The sequence below is a fragment of the Camellia sinensis genome, chromosome 11, assembly GCF_055761805.1.
Source record: "Camellia sinensis isolate YWXY chromosome 11, ASM5576180v1, whole genome shotgun sequence".
In the NCBI taxonomy this organism is placed as follows: Eukaryota; Viridiplantae; Streptophyta; class Magnoliopsida; order Ericales; family Theaceae; genus Camellia; species Camellia sinensis.
The window spans coordinates 152,714,933-152,729,551 of record NC_138971.1 but is presented as its reverse complement, the minus strand read 5'-3'; the positions used below and the strand labels follow the sequence as shown (position 1 = coordinate 152,729,551).

Sequence of the window (14,619 nt, the reverse complement as noted above, 5' to 3'; positions counted from 1 at the left end):
TATCTTTTTCCATCAAAACTCTAGATCGAGACTCTTTCTCTCTAAAACTTGTTTTCTCTTTACATTTTCACCTAGATCTAGTGATCTCTCTACCCGTGTGCCTTTGTTAAAAGGGTAGTGCGTCTCAAGATGTCACGCCCCGTATTTTATTACTCGGATAACCTTACCAATATTCATTAATTAAATATACATATTCCCTCTCATTATACAACAATGACATTTACATACAAATAAAAGAAATGCCCTGAGGCTTACAATAAAAGAGAGGACACTACTCTTTACAAAAAAATGGCACTCAGCCAAACAACAAATGAAGTAGTACAATTCATCACTACATTACACTTATGAAATGGTAAAAACCATTGTTTGATCTTCAAATCCGAAAAGCATTCCCTGTACACATGTACAGACATGGGTGAGCAACCACTAGCCCACCAACAATCTCATATTAAAACATTAGAAGATATGTGGGTACAAAGATACTCATACATAAATGTGAAATCATATCATGTCAAAATCATATGGTTTTATCACATAATCTCTTAAATCTAATTTATTTAATTAACCATAACCAGTTAACTTAAATAAATAAATATGCTTCAATAGCAACATGACATCCTTTTCAATCCATTCAATTATCTCATTATCAATTGAATCAAATAATTAAATAATTCATAATGACATCTAACAAAGCATCAAATACATTTTATATAGTTTTATGAGATGAATGCATATGCCATGTCATGCTCAAAATATTTTTCTCATATTTTGAAAATCTTATGCACAATGCCAATTTCAAAACACATTAATCCATCAATTTCAATAAAATTCCAAGGTGGTAAATAAGACTCAAGTAATCCCTAGGCTGGTGTCTACAAGTAGACTATATAAGTACTGCCAATTTGTCATTTTTACCAGTATTAACTGGAAGGCTCGTGTAACGACCCCAAAAAAATCAACATAACCTAACTAGATCTATGAATATTCTTTCAATATTAACAATAATTCCTCTATTATTACATGATTAAATAGCAAAATATGACAAGGTTTCACATGCAAATATACATTCATTTGTAGGTAAACCTATGAATCTATAGCATGTGAAGCACGTAATTTCAAAACAATGAAATGCCCTTGAGGGCTTACATCTTCCAAGGCAAGGGCCTGGTTACACAGAATAGTCCCGCGGACCCATACACATTAGCCCTAGGCTCACAAAATTTACAACGAAAAATAGAGAGCTATTTACTCTTCTAAAAAATTATCCACGCCCTCAGTTCGGCGGGATCACCACATCTTTGCCTGTACAATAACCCATAGGGGTGAGCATAAAGCCTAGTAGAGAAATCCCTAACAAAGTATATACATTTATGCAATTCCCAAAGTAAAATGCATATGCGATGTCATGCAATGTCCTTATAAGAAAGAACTTCATCTTAGTGCTCAATCTTGAAAATCATCATGTTAACAATAGTATTTCACAATCTCAATAATGTCAAAACTCCATTTCCTTTTAAACAATAGGGGCGGTAAATACGACATTGGTAATCCCTAGGCTGGTGTCTGCAAGTAGACTCTACGAGTACTACCAAACTGTCATTTTTACCGGTGCTAACCGAAAGGCTCGACACCTATCCGCGCAGTTTTCTGGTCTTTCACCATGAATACTCAGGCCAACTTATCAAATTTAACTACACCCCCTATCTGGACTTACCACGTATTTACCCCATAACACAATTCATAGTTCTCATTATCACATCGTTTTGCTTCATGAAATAAACTCCATTAATCTAGATTTACAATGCATAACAATAAATTAGATGTGGATGCAATGCATTCATGTCTCCATGCCTTACAACCATTACCATTTCTCATTTTTCCATATTATTTCTCAAAAATAATCAAATACCATCAACACAATAACAATTTCTTATCATGTACCATTCCTAACAAATCGGTACCTTCAAGATTTCGTGTGATATTTCGAACACCAATTTCCATTTTCCCATAACCTATGGTGCACAACAATTGCCATTTCACAACCATGCATGTTCATTCATTCAACAATAGTTTTGTTTTAAAACAATACTTTTCCATTCTCATGTACCAACAAGATTACCATTTTTAAAAACACATCATGCTATCTACACCCCTTTTTTCATTTTCTCAACACAAGAACAATAAGGAAACCCATAGGCTTCTCCATTTCTTTCAAAATCCTCAAAAAGATTCTAGGGTTTTATATTGAAAACCAATACAAACATCTCTCATCTTTTGAAAGGGTTTTCTCTCAAGACCTCAACCCTTCCATTATATGAGTTAAAAACCTCAAGAAAAGAGTTTAGGAAAAAGAGGAAGAGAGAGAGATCAAACCCACATTTAAAACCCTAGCTTTTATGAGACAAGACCAAACCTTCAATATATTTAATGAAACCTTAAAATCAACAAAATCCATCATAAATATATATATAACTCAAGGAAATTTTCCTACCTCAAAGCTTAATGAAGAAGATGATGAAACCCTAGCTTTTGATGGAAGATCCTTCACCCTCTACCACACCAAGAGAAATCCTAGCTTTGATCCTCAAGATTAGAGGAATGATGATGATCTAAACCCAATGGATAGTAAGAATCAAAGGCTTTTGATGCTTTGGTTAGGGCTTTTAGAGAGAAGGAGGAGAGAAAATGTTTTTAGAGAGAGAGAGATATATAATAGAATGAGGTACAAACAGCCCCAAAGAGAAGAAAAAATAGAGTTTTCGGACTGGCCCCATCCAGCACGTGCGGCATGTGCCCCGGCACGTGTGGAGCCTCTCTCCCGCACGTGTGGCCCTCAGCCCTGCACGTGCGGCTATCCCGGCACGCACCTCCTCCGCACCTGCATTTATTGCAGTGTGCAGCCTAGACTCTCCCCTGAAATCCGCACGTGCGGCTTGACCTCCCACACGTGCGGCCCCCATCCCGTACGTGCGGCCCTGGCCTAGCAGCTTAGAAAATTTTTGGTTCGGCCCCCGAGCACCTCGGACTTGACCGCGCACACTCCGGAATAAGAGGAAACCAATCACCGAAAGACATGAACAAGGTTTTCGCTGAAGAATTAAACTTCCGGACACCACAACCAATGAGAACCAAGGAAGAATGGAGAAAAGAAGAAAGAAAGGAAAGAGGGAACGTGGCCCGATCGTCACAGCTCGACACCTATCATCTACACCACCTTTCAATCCCTAGGCTGATGTCTGCAAGTAGACTATACAAGTACTACCAATTTGTCATTTTTACCAGTATTAACTGGAAGGCTCGACACCTATCATCTACGCCACCTTTCAAGACTTACCACCGTATTTACCCCAAAATCATTTTATGAAAACTTGTTTCCCTACATTCCTTTCTCAATGCAAAGTTTCCAAATCAAATTTCAAAGCTCATCATTATCAAATGAATTGATATGCCAATGCAATGATTAATAATACAATGCAATATTTCTTCCACTTTCAATACTTCCACACAATATTCCCATTGTGATCAAAATTCTCATTTCTCATTTCAATATAATTTCTAATTCAATTCCAAGAGATAATACAACCATATCCATATTCATATAATCTCCACATGTTAATCAACATTCCCAATTTAGTCATTTCAAGACAAATTTATAACATATTATATATCAAACTTCCAAAGTTCTATCATTTCTCATCCTTCCAAGAAATCCCTCATTTAAATGCAACATGGTAAATTTTCACCGATAGCCAGAATAGTTATCTCTAATATATTAATTAAAAGATAACAACATGGACATACAATCCAACATATAACCATAACATGGAATCTCCCATGATTCCCAACATTTAGAAACAAATCATATTCCACATTTTATCAAATATGAACAACTACACTAGTTTTTGTATCTCAATCACGCCTGGTAACCTCTCAAGGTCCATTTCTAACCGGGTCGGTCTTATTCCAACAAATACATTAAGCAAAATAATATCGTTAATGCCCAAAAAAAAACATCATTTTCTTTCCAAACTCATTCTCCAAGCATTATTCAACTATGACATCCTATTTTGATCAAAAGCCCCAAAAGTTAAATGTAATTCCTTTGTTTTTTTAAAAATGCTCTTTTGGTCGCAAAACGGTAAAAATTTCAAAACCGATCGAATCGAAGTCCGTTTTTGTTCAAATTTAAAACATAGCTATTTCATAACCTTACAAACATATTCCACGTTTACACTTTCGCAATTTGGACATCAACTCTTTATTTTTCTCAAAATTTCTCTTTTAAGCAAATAAATCACAAATTTTTCAAAAATTCTAACTAAATTATATACAACTCTAAGCTCCATATAATCAAGTAAAAGTCATAAAGAAGTGTAGGAAAAATCCCTACCTAATAATTTACACAATATTCCTCAATATCAATTTATTTTTCTCAAAAATAAATTCCAAAACTCAATGATGAGATAAATATTTCAACATTAATTTCTCAAAATAAATTATCTAACCATAATATGATGTAGATACAATCCATACAACTATTAAATTTCATTTTCGGATTTCTTTGCATAATTATCAACACAAAATAATTTTTTCAAATCAATCTCAAAATGCCACATTCTTAACATTTTAACATAATTTTTTCTTCCAAAAATTATTAAACAAAAATCTAAATATATATATATATGCAATACCTCTTATAATGATATATTTTCTGAAAATAACCCTAATATAACTTTAATGTAAAAATATGAAGAAAGTCCCTACCTCAAATAATGAAGAAGAGCAGATCTGGAAGGCACATCTTGCCCGATCATGAATTCGAGACTACCATTGCGAAGATTACGATGAGTTCTCCGACTTTCATTTACAAAGTTTTTGCAAAATCTTACTCTATGGATTCCCATTTGAAGCTCAAAGCTTGAGCAAAAATGGAAGAAAGAGAAAGGAAGAGAGAGACGTACAAAGAGTGAGAGAGAGGCAGAGGGCTCTGTCATGCCAACCCAAACAATTGAAATGAAATGGAAAGGAAGAAGAAATGATGGCAAGGAGACAAAAAGGGGGCCCATCTGCATGGGTTTGTTTCCCAAAAATTTGGTTTCCCCAAAAATATAACTTTTGTAATAATACCTCAAAATTTTATAATATAAATTATAAAATGATATAATTTTTCTCACCAAAAAATATAACATTTTTGTATACCACAAAATATAATAATTTGCTCACTATGAAATATACACATTTTCATTCTTTATAAAATATATAATTTTTTCCCATATGGAACACATCATAAAATCAACTATTAAATATTTATTATAACCCCTATATAATAAATAATAACAACTCCCAAGGTAGTTACTTCCAATCATATAATTAAAAAGGACTAAACAGTTAAACATGAGTCACTAAACAAACTTAAATTAAATTAAATCTAAATCATGGGCCTCACCCCTAAGTCAAACATGGTCCAGTTATATACCAAAATAGACCCAACAAATTTATCTCAAATCCTGATCCGAACAGCCAAAACTCAATTTCAAATTCTGCTATAAATTAAACTGAACACCAATCAGTTCATGAATTTTCATAAAATAAATACTTATCATTTAATTATGAAATTTTTATCCAACTTGCTAGACGCATATGGGAGCAACATGTAAAAATTTCATAATTTTCTGAGCTCGGGAACTATTTTTAAAAAATACAAAACCGAACTGTTTTCGCATAGAATTTACACAACAATCAAATTTCGAAAATTTGCTCAATTAAATTATGTGCTGGCTATTTAAAAATAAAAATAAAAATTGGGTCGTTACACAAGAGCTCTCTTTTGATCTGATTGAAGCTTGGTTTTGGCGTCTTTCAAGTTTCTCCATCTCTCCCTTTGGTTTTCTAAGCTTGAGGTAGGGACTCTCTATGAGTTTTAACTTGGCTATTCCTTGATGTGTGAGAAACATTGGGTTTTGGGATGATTTTAACAAACCTAGGGTTTGGGGTTTAAATTCAAAAGAGGGGTTTTAAAAAGGATGTCTTGGAAATGATCATGGGAATGAATATGAACTTGTGTTGTGTTAAAATAAATGATCTGGTGGTTGGGATGAGATTTGGAAGGAAATGGAGTTTTGCCCTAAAATGTTTAAGTAATTATGTTGCATAAATAATGAAATTGGAAATGAGAATATGAAATTAGATGAAAGTTTATATAAATGGTGAAGTCGGATGTGTATCATTTCTCACCTACGGAAATTTGAATAATTTATCTGTTTTAAAGATTGTATATCTGTTTAGAAATATCTGTTTTGGGCTATCTGTAGAGGATAGTCATGATTGTTGTAGAAATTGCATGAGGATTAGGTGAATTGAAACTAATCTCTTATTGATTGTCATTGGATATGACTGTGTTTAATACATTGTATATGTATGATGCTTGAGAGGAGAAATGGGATAGACTCCATTGAATTAAGTTGGCATATGCACCCAGAGTGAAAGTCCCGAAAACATTGTGTATACATGGGTGCCGATTCCCGCGGACGAAATTTTTTGTAAAATGAAAAATTTAAGTGTTGGTGTGTAATGGTTGTGTGGTAAGAAAACCACTGAGTTGTAATCTCAGTTGGGTTATTTGGATAACAATGGATATGACTAATGAATTGAGTGGATATGAAATGACAAGAAATTGATTGATATAAAACGGATTGGGATATAATATTCGATATAATATGGTTTTGGAAAAAGAGTTGTAAATGATTTTGTCTTTGAGCATTGGTTATGTGCATCATGTCTATAACCTTGTTAAAGTCCATATATTGTGCTAGATTGTTTATGCTGGGCTTTGGCTTACCCTATTTGGAAAAAACCATTTTCAGGTGCTGGTGATATGCCTCTACCAAGATAGTAGCTCGGGAGGGTTGTGGAGTTGAGAGCTCACTTTTGTTTATTTTGTATTTACTTCTGTACAAGCCTAGGACTTTATTTTGTATTGAGCTTCTGTGAACTCGCCTTTTTCACGCCCGCTTTCGGAAGGTTTGAAAGAAAGGCCTCACAGTTTGGACTCCCGTGGTTCTGAATCTAATGTCACAAGTGCAATGTGAAATTGATAAACACCAAAGAGTCCAAATCCGGCAAATCGTTTTGAAAAATCGATTTTAAATCAAATAATACCAAAATTGGACTGTTTTGCCAGATACAGAGTCACCACCTAAATATTTTATTTTGGGCAAATTTAAGAAACCTTGACTCGTGCCAAAGGCCACGTGTCCGTCATCACCAAAGTTGCCTCGGCTCGGGAACTTAGGTACAAGAAGGGAAGGTCTTGAAATGTGCACCCCCTACTCGCCTGATCAAAGATCAACCTCTACTAATCATGATATGATATTTTATAAACACTATGCGTTCTTATTCCGGTTATTAATCTAACCTTACTATGTGATGCGCACAAGCATGTATAGACTAAATCGCAAGAATTGGAACATTTTAAGTCATGCTTGTTTTCTAAAATGGTTTGAATTTGCCACCCTCAAGTGGGCTTAAAGATGTGGATTTGCCACCAAACAAAGTGGGCTTAAAACATGATTTGCCACTTAACAAAGTGGGCTTGAAATGCATATTCGTTGAATCGTTCCAATTCAAACTACAAGCTTTCATCCACAAGCATTCATGCAATTTACCATTTAAACACATAGCCTCATGGCAAGCATGCGAAACATGGCAATATGGCAATCACACTCATGCAAGGATACAAAAGCGTAAAAGCTTACCGAGTACTCCAAGCCAAAACAGAAACTAGTTAGAATCCTAATTATACAAGATGCCTAATGCAACATATGCAATATGCAATTAATAGGCTCGGCTACTAATATGGCATATGAGTTGATTTGAATAACATGCGCTTTAACACATATTCAAAGAAGTATTTGAAATTGCAATACAGTTTGAATGATGTGCTGAGCCTCAGTGTATGCAAGACAAGATGAATGTATGCAAGCATGAGATATGTTAATTGAAACATGACCCTAATCTAACCATCAAAAACGATTAAATAAAAGGGAGAAAGATATAGGGTTGGAAGACATACACACATCCACACACACTTATTACAACATTATGCCCTCACGAAGGAGGGTCCGAATAAATAAGAGCTAACTAACTAGCTACACTAATTAAGCTAACTATTACAACACAATTTAACTAACTATTCTAAGCTAATTAAATATTACAAATCAAATTAATTAACTAAACACTTAACTAACTAATTACAAAGCAATTAACCTAATTAATTACAACATGAATTAACTACCTAATCTACTTGAATAATTACATCACTTGCAAGAGTTAGCTACAACTATCTAAGCAAAGCAACTAAATGGCCTCTGGAAACGAGGGATGCATGCATGCTCGGTTTCTCCACCCCGAAAAGCCACCGTTTTGCTGCTGCGAGTGTAGACACCCCATTTTTGACCGACCTTAAGACTCAGATGTCATTGATTGAGCGCTCGGTGATGGGGCATGTTGTGCTCATTTAGAGGTTGCGGAGTTTTGGCTGAGAGCCTTGCCTTCGGGCCTCTGAACTCTTTTGTGCTTCGGCTCGGTCTGAGGACCAAACTCTGTTTCTCTTCCCGGAGGGAGGGAGAGGTCTTGTAGACCATCTCTTGGTGATTGTAGACCACTTTTCGTGGTCGTAGACCGCTTTTCCCGTTTGGAGACTAGTTTCCGATTTTAGAAGCCCTCGGTTGTACGCCTTGTCTCGGGACCGCTTAACGTTCTCTGTTTGGAATGGTTTTTGAACCGCACCTTGCATCCTCTCCCTAGAGGGACACTGTGGTCTGAGAGACCACTTTTGTGGTCGTACACCAGTTTTGATGCTCGATAGCTGGTTTTCAGGGCTCCCAACCGCGCATTTTGCCTCCCGAACCCTCGTCTTGCATCCGTTTTGGTTTGTCTTGGGTACAAACCTTACTTTCCTTGTTTGGGAAGTGGTACAAGGGTGGGAGACCAGCTTTTATCCTTGGAGACCACTTTTCTCCCCGCCAGCCGATTTTCTGGTCGAAAAACTGGTTTTCTTGGTCTTTGGGCCACATTTTCTGGTTTCCCACCCCACCATTGGCTTGCTTTCAGTGTAGAGACCACCAATTCCCCCTACCGACCACCTTTTTTCCTGGGAGACCACTTTGGGTGGTCGGCCGACCACTAAAAGTAACAGGCCGACCACCTTTTCTGGTCGGCAGCTTTCCTTCTGTTTTGTCAGACTGAATGGATGCCAGCTGTGCCAGCTGGAGGGCACAGACTGTATCCTCCATACACGTGTATGGAGGGATTGCATCCAAGTTTTAGCTTCTCTAAGAAGCTTAAACCCTTTGTTTTTTTATAAGAGAGGCTCTCCCTCTCCATTCCAGAGGTTCTGAGTTTTGCCTAAGGCACAAGTGTATATCTTCCTCTATATCTCTATATTTGGTGCCTAAAGTGTGTGTTGTTCTTCACCTTTACACTACAACTCTTAACCACACACCCCACCATTGAACTAAGGCTCTTGGAGGACCTTTTTGGAGGTTGAAAAGCTGGTTTTTGGTTTAGAAAATCTGCTGGTTTTGCTAACCTTCAAGGGTAACCTCTTTTCCCCCTTTTAAGCTTTGTTTTGGTCACTCTCTTAGCCATACTTGCATGCTTATTTGAGCCTTGTTTTCAAATAAAAAAGCTTCATTTTTGAGCACTTGACATGTTTGTTTAAGGCCTCTTGGGTGCTTAGGGTCTCCTACCCCCTTGCATGCCTTGTTTGGCCTTGTTTTGTGCCATGCCTTAGGGCCTTTGAGCTAATCCTTGCTTGGACTTTTAGCCACTGAAATCCAGTGGATTTTTAGTGATTGGCATGTGGTTTTGGGGTCCTAAATCAGAGAGGGGTGACCCTCTCTCTTTTTGTCTTGTTTACTTGCATTTTGGCCTATCAAAAGAGCATACATTTTCATACTTTCAAGGCTTGGTTCAGGCACTTTTTGGTGACTTTTAGGGCCTGCCTGGCCTCTTTCCATGGTTGGTTTGGTCACCCTTGGCATGCTTCTCATATGTGCAGTGTATTCCAATTTATGGCTCATCAAGGTAGCATGTCAATCTAGCATGTTTTAGCTCCATTTCAGTGTTTTTTTGGTCATCATTCGACATGTCATGGCTCTATTTTTGGCTGGTTTGGTAACCTCTCACGTGCTTCATATGCTTGTAGTGTAAATCTTGTTTACTAGCTTGGTTCGCATGATGTTTTGGCTCTTTATTCTAGCACATTTGGCTTTGCTTCAACATGGTTTTGTTTATATTTTGGGCTGCCTTAGCTCTGTTTTGAGGCCTCTTGGTTGAATGATGCTTGCCATGCATGCTTGTTGTGTAATAGCCTTGACTAGCTTTGAGTTTTGAGGTCTCTTGCATGCTTAACTCGAGATATTTGCATGTTTTGGCATCATTGGGAATGTTATTTCAGAGCATGTAGGGCTGCTATACTTCCATATTTTCCCACTCTTTAAGTGCTCTTTAGATTTATGCTTTTATGCCCTATTTGTGAGCCATTGCATGAGCCCCATTTTTGTGCCTTTCAAAGCCATCATCCCAACTCATTTTGCTACTGTTTTGGCCTGCATAGGGTCTGTTTGGGGTTGGTTTGGTCATTTGAGCATCACCTTGCATGTCTCTAGTGTAATATGGTTTACTAGCTTTCGATACCTGAGCCTTTCAACGTGCATTGCGTGAGTTGTTTGCATGATTCGAAGTCATTTTGTGTGCCATTTCAGTGCTGGAACATATGCCATTGTACTCCATGTTTCATCTTTTCAATGCTCTTGGAGAGTTGTATCTTGTGCCTTAGGCATGGGCCATTGCATTATACATGTTTGTGTGTGTTTTGGTGCCTTGATTTCATCATCAATGGCCGCTGATTTGGACATGGCTGAGGCCTATTCATTTCGGTTTAAGTCCATTGCGCATTGAATATGTCATGTAGTTCGTAGCATTGAGCATGCCATGTTGTTACATGATTGATCATTGCACTTGTGCATGCCATTTTCATTGCATTATGTATGTTGGTTACCACGTGCATTGTGTATGTTAGTGTCATGAGCGTTGTGTATGCCATATAGTTCATAGCATCGTGTATGCTAGTTTGCATGCTTGCATGATCATCCCTGGCATGCTTGCATGTCCAAGTTGTGTTGCATTAAGTTGCATGATTGAGTTGGTGCATGCCATGTTTGTTGCATTGTATTTGGAATAGGCGTTAGTCCAAACACAGGAAACGAGGCACGTTTCATACTCAAAGTGATGAAACGTACCTCGATTCCCGATCGCCGATACTCTTGACTATACATGACGGAGTTCTAGGCTTTAGGTGTTTGTATGTGCATTCATTCCATATTGAGTTGTGCAATTCGGCCCCTTGGCCATCATGCATCGAGATGCGTGATTGGTGGCCCGAGGGTCGAGACTTACACTCCCTTGAGCTTATGTAATGATAGGGAGGGTGGTCGCGCATACATGTGTTGCAAATACTTTGCCATGCCCTTTTCTTGCCCTCTGTTGCAGAAAACCAGAAACCAGCAGCAAAAACTGATCGGCCGACCAGATAAAGTGGCTGGCCGACCACTTTTTCTGGTTTTCAACACAAAAAGTGGTCAGCAGGTGGTCTCCAAGGCCAATATCTGGTCGGCAGCATCCCTACAGATTCCCAAGGTGGAGTTTCATCTCTCTGGAGCTTGGTGCAAGTTTCTGAGATCAATTGCAAATAGAGGCAAATCGGGGCGTCGCGAGGGATTTCCGAACAAGGCGACTCGAGCATGCATGCATCCTTTATTATCCAAAGCAGAGCTGAGGTAGCCTACATCATATAGTTTATATGCTTATTCAATTGCTAACTTAGTTAATTTGTTAATTAGTTAGAGTTGTGTAATAATTAGCTGTAGCTTGTTATTCATTCTGTTATGTAATAACTAGTTTAATTTGATTAGCTTAGATTAGCTAGTTGGTTCTGTATTATTCACTTGGACCCTCCGTCGAGAGGGCACAACTGTTGTAAATAAGTGTGCGTGTGTGTGATGCATGTCTTCCAATCCCAATTTCTTTCTTCCTTTTATTTACCAGCTTACGATGGTTAGTTTTAGGGCATGTTTCAATTAGCATCCTTATGTTTCAATTAGCATCCTTATGCTCGCATGTTTGCATCCATTCATTTGTCTTGCATGCACCGGGCTCGGCGCATCATACTAACTTCATTGTATTTCAATTCCTATTTGAATATATGTATCAAATTGCATTTCACATGACATTTTAGAATAGCTGAGCCTATCTTAGTTGCATTTTGTATGTGTTGCATTAGGCATTCTCGACATAGCTAGGATCATGCATTGATTTCTAACATAGCTTTTGTTTTGGCTCGGAGTACTCGGTAAGTGTTTATGCTTTAGCATCCTTGCATGTGTGTGAGTGATTGCCACGATAGCATGCTTGCCATGAGGCTAACTGTGTGACAACCCTCACTCCTGTTTACTGATAATAACACTGATTACTGCTAAACTGAGACTGATCATGATAAGTAATTGAATTGACTGAAAATCTGAACTGATTGATTGAGTGTGCTAGTTAAATGCATTTCTATCTGTTTGACTGTTAAATGATCTGTTCGTGTTTTATGTTTTAAACTGCAAATTGAAGGCCTTATCGGCGGCCGAATCTGAAATTGATTGATGTTTTATGCTAATTGGAATTTATGTGCTTTTATGGTATATTTAATTGAAAATTGATTTAGAATGATTAAATTAGATTAAATAACGTTAAATTACATAAGTTAGGCTTATTTACCTTAGTGCCATTAAGTGGACTTTGCTAGACAATGTTTAGTCTTGCTTTATATGTGTTGGCCTCACCTTTTTATCATTCTTCTTGTGAGACCAAACGTGAGAGAGAGCTAGAGAGTTGGAGAAGAGCTTGAGGTCTTCATTTTTGCTTGGAGACTTGGAGATTTTGAAGTGTGATTGCATAATTGAGCCTCTAGACTTGTAATTGAGGAACCTAGGTAAGGATTTCATCATCTCATTTGTGATTTGAAGTTAGTTCTTGCATGGTTCTTGGAAGATTAGAGTTTTGAAGTCAAGTTTTGGTTTAGATTGTTGGATTGAAGCTTATTTCATGCATGCATGTGCATCTCTTGAAGTTTAAGGTTGTTTTCAAAGAAATTCTTGCATGCATGTCCACATTTTTGTTATAGTCCATGAACTCACCATGTTTTGAAGCTAAATCTTGCATTTGATCCTGTTTTAGAGCATTGGAATTTCAAGGAACCCTTTGCATGTGTTGAATTTGCATTGTTCTCCATGTTCTTAAAGTTTATTTGAAAATTGGGTTTAGTTGACTCACCTTTGGACCTTGATTTTACAAATTGAGCTTTGAATCATGTTATACTATGAATTTACAAGTGTTTTCCAGAAAATTGGCCCAAAAGGATCGAATTTGATGCATTAGAGTTGAGTTTTGAGTTTGAGGTTCAAATCTGAAATTTCCAGATTTTGGACCCACGCTCGAGCATACACTCTGAATACATGAAGTCCGCTTGTAGACGTCCCCGAACGCCCCGAGAGGAATGAGCTCCCGTTCTGTTCACTTTGGGGTCACTACAGCTCAGGACTCTCAAATTTGTCACGGTTCTAAGTCTGAACCAAAGAGTCCAAATCCGGCAAATCGTTTTGAGAAAAACAGATTTTTGAAAAGAAGTGCCAAACATGGACTGCTTTGCCAGATACAGAGTCGCCACCTAAATGTTTTTTTTTAATGGGAAATTTAGGAAACCCTGACTCGGTGCCAAAGGCCACGTGTCCGTCATCACCAAAGTTGCCTCGGCTCGGGAACTTGGGTACGATTGGGGAAGGTCACTTCGTGAGCACCCCGCTCGCCCGATCAAAGATCGGTCTCTACTAACCATGATATCTATTTTTGAAAACATTGTGTGTTCTTATTCCGGTTATTAGCCTAGATTACTATGTGATGCTCACAGCATACAAGTATAGACCGGGTCGCCTGAATTGGAACAAAACATTTCATGTTTGTTTGTTTGAAAATGGTTCGATGGTGCTACTCGCAAGTAGGCTTAAAATGCAGATTTTGCCACCCGCAGGTGGGCTTAGAAGAGATGGTTCTGCCACTATCTAGTGGGCTTAAAACTCACAGTCAATGATTTGTTCCAATTTAAACAACCCAACCTTCACCCACAGGCATTCAGGCAGTTATATCACATAAGCAAATAGCCTCATGGTAAGCATGCTATCACGGCATTTACTCACACGCATGCAAGGATGCTAAAGCATAAAGCTCACCGGGTACTCCAAGCCAAAAAGAGACTACATTAGAAATCATGCATGATCCTAAGTATACAGAAATGCCTAATGCAACACATGCAAAAATGCAAATATAGCAGGCTCGGCTATTCTAAACATGGCATATGAAATGCTACAACTAATCATGTATTCAATTTGGAATTGAAAGTACAATGCAGTTAGTATGATGCGCCGAGCCCGGTGCATGCAAAACAGATGAATGATGCAAACATGCTATCATACTGTATGCTAATTGAAATATGCCCTAATCTAACTATCAAAAGTG

At 37.6% G+C, this 14,619-nt stretch overlaps 1 long non-coding RNA gene across 1 annotated transcript; it reads right to left on the bottom strand.

Annotated features, from left to right (window-relative positions):
- Positions 1-206: 206 nt before the first annotated feature.
- Positions 207-4,876, bottom strand: LOC145803299 (uncharacterized). The gene is made up of 2 exons (XR_014345412.1): positions 4,765-4,876; positions 207-393 (listed from the first exon to the last, which is right to left on the bottom strand). It is a non-coding gene; the product is annotated as an uncharacterized LOC145803299 (long non-coding RNA).
- Positions 4,877-14,619: the final 9,743 nt, after the last annotated feature.